The sequence below is a fragment of the Raphanus sativus genome, unplaced genomic scaffold, assembly GCF_000801105.2.
Source record: "Raphanus sativus cultivar WK10039 unplaced genomic scaffold, ASM80110v3 Scaffold0320, whole genome shotgun sequence".
NCBI lineage: Eukaryota > Viridiplantae > Streptophyta > Magnoliopsida > Brassicales > Brassicaceae > Raphanus > Raphanus sativus.
The window spans coordinates 1-4,779 of record NW_026615640.1 but is presented as its reverse complement, the minus strand read 5'-3'; the positions used below and the strand labels follow the sequence as shown (position 1 = coordinate 4,779).

Here is a 4,779-nt window from a genome sequence, read left to right as displayed (position 1 = left end):
TTACATTGTTATAAATGGAAAAAAATTTCCCAACCCTAGAATATATCATGCACATCTTATGTTGCCAATACACATACGGCCATCTTCGTTTCACCATGCTTGTTTGGGATGATTCGAGAAATGCATAAACCAATTTATATGCAAGATAACAACCTATCTCTCACGATCACCTAAAGCGCCTAAGGTGAAAACCGGTTTAACTACCTGCCTCGGCCTCAGCATAATCTAACGGTTTCATCAAAGAGCTTCTGTCTCTACAAGGACTTAACCATCAACAAGTTCGCAGACATCTTCAGGTCAAAAACAATTACTGCCCTGCGTTACACCATGTTGTGAATCAGTATCTTCTTTGACAAACTCATGGTTTGTCTCTCTATTCATTATTTGTCGTGACACTATGTCCTTTGTACGACAACATAATAATCATGCACAACTTGTTTCTTCATATCTCATGCTTGTTGGATGATACAACAAATGAATATGCAAGAACAACACCTGCAACCTATCTCTCACCTAAACCCTAAAACCGGTTTAGCTGATTGAGTTCTCTCTACAAATTCTCCCCTTCTTCCTCCTCATGGGGTAACCTATTGGTGTAAAATCAAAACCATTGCGCTTAATTTATCAAAAAATGGATTCTTGCATCCAAGAACTTGAGTTCTCTCATCTCCATATCCCTGTAACCATCAAGAACAAGTTTCTTGTACATCCATCAAGTCCAACACCTGCAGATCAATCTCCTCACCATAGTCTCTACCTATCAAACCTTGATGATACGGTCGGAGCGCGTGTCCTCACTCCCTCCGTTTATTTCTATCGATCAAGCAATGACCAAACCAAAAACAGAGAATCTTTGGTACTCAAACGGCTTCAAGATGCGCTTGGTGAGGTTTTAGTTCCGTATTATCCACTCTCCGGTAGGTTAAGGGAAGTGGAAAATGGGAAACTAGAAGTTTTTTTGGGCGCAGAGCAAGGTGCGTTGATGGTCTCAGCGAGTTCTTCAATGGCCTTAGATAATCTTGGAGATCTCACAGTGCCAAATCCTGCTTGGCTACCGCTAATCTTTCAGTATCCAGAAGAAGAAGCTTACAAAATACTCGAAATGCCGTTGCTTATAGCTCAAGTAACGTTTTTCACCTGTGGTGGGTTTAGCCTTGGGATTAGACTCTGCCATTGCATCTGCGATGGTTTTGGAGCTATGCAGTTTCTTGGCTCCTGGGCTGCTACAGCTAAAAACGGGAGACTGATTGCGGATCCTGAGCCGGTTTGGGATAGAGAAGTTTTCAAACCAAGGAACCCTCCAGTGGTGAAGTACACACATCATGAGTACCTTGCCGTTGAAGAAAAAATCGAATCTGACGAACTCTCTGTGGGAAACGAAGCCATTGCAGAAATGTTACAGAATAAACAAGGAGTTTCAGTGTCGGGTTAAAAGCATTGCTCAAGGACAAGACTCGACCTTAGTTTGCAGCTCGTTCGATGCAATGGCTGCACATATATGGAAATCATGGGTCAAAGCACTTGATGTGAAGCCACTGGAATACAATCTCAGGCTCACGTTTTCGGTCAACGTAAGAACAAGACTCCAAGCTCTCAAACTGAGAAAAGGGTTCTACGGTAACGTGGTGTGTTTGGCTTGCGCTACGAGCAGTGTCAGCAATGTAATGAACGATTCTCTTTCCAAGACAACGAGGTTGGTTCAAGAGGCAAGGGTCAGGGTTACAGAGGATTACTTGCGTTCTATGGTGGACTACATGGAGGTGAAACGGCCAAAGCGGTTAGAGTTTGGAGGGAAGCTGATGATAACGCAATGGACCCGGTTCGAAATGTACGAGACTGCGGATTTTGGATGGGGTAAACCGGTTTATGCAGGACCGATAGACTTGAGACCTACACCACAGGTTTGTGTATTGTTACCTCAAGGAGGAGTCGAGTCTGGTGGTGATCAAAGCATGGTGGTTTGCCTATGCTTGCCTCCTTCTGCTGTTCATGATTTCACTCGGCTTTTATCTTTAAAATGACTTATAAATGCAATGATGCAACAAAAAAAAAAAGACGCCAATAATAAAACATCATTCAGATATATATTATCACATGATTTTAGTATTCAGTTCTTGCAGTAATAGCAGATGATTTTATTCCGACAACTGTAAATACTCGAGAAACAAGTCACAGAAGAAATCACCACGAATCATTTAATACAGCACGAGAAAGCCACAAACAAATAAAAGGACGATTTGGTGAAGTTCAAGGCCAAGGTGTTGATGATCTTACATGGATCAACTGTACAAAAATTAGTTCAAGGCCAAAGTGTTGATCATCTTTATACATTTACAAACTCCAGAACGCCTTCGGGAGTTCTGATAACTATTTACCTGTTCAGAAAAAAAATAGGAAGATGATAGCAAAGAGGTTAGTTTCTCCTCAACTATATTTTTGACAATAAATAGCATAAAGGTTGAGAAAGAGGATTCACCATAGAGATTATACATAGACCCGAGGCTTTGAGTGTGGTTCCATGAGATTTAATCGCCTACAAAGGAGACCATACCACATACCATCTCGTCTCCTTGTAGCTTCTCTGTGTTGTTGCTGTTAAGATGATGATTACCATTAGCACCTTCATCTGACTTCTTCAGGTGCTCTTCTTTCGGATCTGCTACTGCTTTACAATGTTCTTCAAGCAAAGCAAAACCAAAGTTCACAGGAGATTTTCCTGTAGAGAGAATCTGTTCATTGAGAGTGATATCGGTCTGAACAGGTTGTGTGGTGAAGCCATTTTGTGATGTGCTTCGCCATCCGGCTCTTCTTGCATATAGAGTTCGCCTGTTACAGGTTTCTCAACAAACCCATTTGTGTCTCCTTCTCTATTTCCTTGTAGAACCCATTTGTTGTTGGGTAAAGGGTTAAAGAAGACTTGACTGAGTTGTTCATGTGATCCGAATCATGGAAATTATCCATCCGTTTAGATGAACCTACTACAATTAAACCAAATGGTTACTTTCACATAGCTTTAAAGGATATCGACGCTATTGACTTATAAGGTGATGAACAAACTCATAAATGATAACAAGGGAAAGGAATATTTGACTTACTCTCTTCAGAACTTTCAGCAGACTCTACTGATCCTGGCTTCGAGTGACAGTTGATTATATCTTGGCATATCTTCCCATTAGCTTGATAAGATCCCACTGCCGATGCGTGATAACATTTCATGGAAAACCTATGACGTTCAATGATTCAAAGCATATGCATCAGGGAACATATAAGAGTAAACTCGGCAAATAGAATACATAGGATGTGTGAGTAAAGCATGTGAGAATTCTTATCCACCTAGAAACTTTCGTCTAAGAATGCATAGTACAAGAAGGCATCAAATAATTGTCCAGCTTTTGGGATTACCTCTCCTCCGACGTTGCTTTGGTGCTGTGGAAATGATCAAAACTGGCAGGAGTTTTTTCTGTTTTATTTCAAGTTCATGGGCTGTGACGTTTTTATCTCAGACTCTCCACCAGTTGAACTATTATCTTTTTGGAGAGTCCATCACGTGAAAAGAAATCTAAAAAAAAAAGAAAAGTTCAAGAGACAAGTACAGCTATAAGCAAGATAGAACGAAATTTTGACAAAAGTACCTTCGAATTTTGCCACACTGGTAATACCCCTGAGGTAACCTTTGCCTCAAAGTTAGAAAGATAGCAATGAGATCTTTCAGGGGGCTTTTCAGAACTAGTTTTCAAGTACCTATCTTCACCAAATTGCCATTGATGTCAACGGAAAGACATGCATCCTCATGGATTGGTAAGTTACTCGACTCTGTATCCAAATCGTACTGCTTTTCAGTGATACTTTGGGAAGTCGTTCCTCTGTTTCCAGCCAGTCAGACCTTCTACATACATCCCACCACTGGATAGGCTCAACTTTGACCTCAAGTCATCCTCCTGAACTTGAGCAGGGGATGCTCTTTGTACTCTAGAAGCACTTTCAGGTGATCCTGTGCAAACAGATGGCAGAAGTTCATGCTGCACTACATGGCCTGATGGAGTATAGACTAAGATATGCTCCAATGAGTTAGTCCGCGAGTTCTGTTGAAGGTCATGAGTAACAGACTTATGAAAAACAGCAGCCACGGCACCCGATGGTACAAAAACTTTTCCAGTTGCAGCAGTGGCAGCATTACTTACTGTGTTAAGCCACCCAAAACTGCTATATTTTATTCTGCTAACCACAGAAAGGGCTACTACAGCTGGTGGTGGTGAAGAATGCTGATTAATTGCCAAAGTTGAGTATTCCACCATGGAAAAGTTGAAGCTGAATGTCGGGCAGGTTCTTCACCCTCACAATTTAAAGGTAGCAACCCAGCATCGCTGCCAGACGGGTTTAAAACGAAAATATGGCAAGTACCCTTGGATGAAATAATAGCCACCCACTGACTGTGACGGCTAAAGCAAATGTCCTGGACAATCTGTTAAAACGGGAACAAAATTTTCCAATCAAGAAACCGCATATTAAAAGGAAAGGACATATGTCAACTTAAAGGTATACTTACAGCCGACGTGATCCCTCTATGTAGCTTGAAGAGATGCACATGAGAAGTGTCGCACTCATAGCTTAGGTCACCAGGTGCACTATGCGAACGAGATGGCATGATCTGAAAGACATTGATATTGTTCCCACACACTGAAGCAGTAACCAATAGGGTTCCACTAGATCAAAAAAAGGGCTGAGATAGGACTAGTATGAGCCTTGAACTGTGATACTACAGCTCGGAAACAAGATCTT

At 41.4% G+C, this 4,779-nt stretch overlaps 2 pseudogenes; one reads left to right on the top strand and one right to left on the bottom strand.

The window, feature by feature from the left end:
• Nucleotides 1-506: 506 nt before the first annotated feature.
• LOC130501880 (omega-hydroxypalmitate O-feruloyl transferase-like) lies at nucleotides 507-2,208 on the top strand (annotated as a pseudogene).
• A 274-nt stretch (nucleotides 2,209-2,482) lies between these two features.
• On the bottom strand, nucleotides 2,483-4,766 carry LOC130501881 (autophagy-related protein 18g-like; annotated as a pseudogene).
• Between the last annotated feature and the right edge of the window lie 13 nt (nucleotides 4,767-4,779).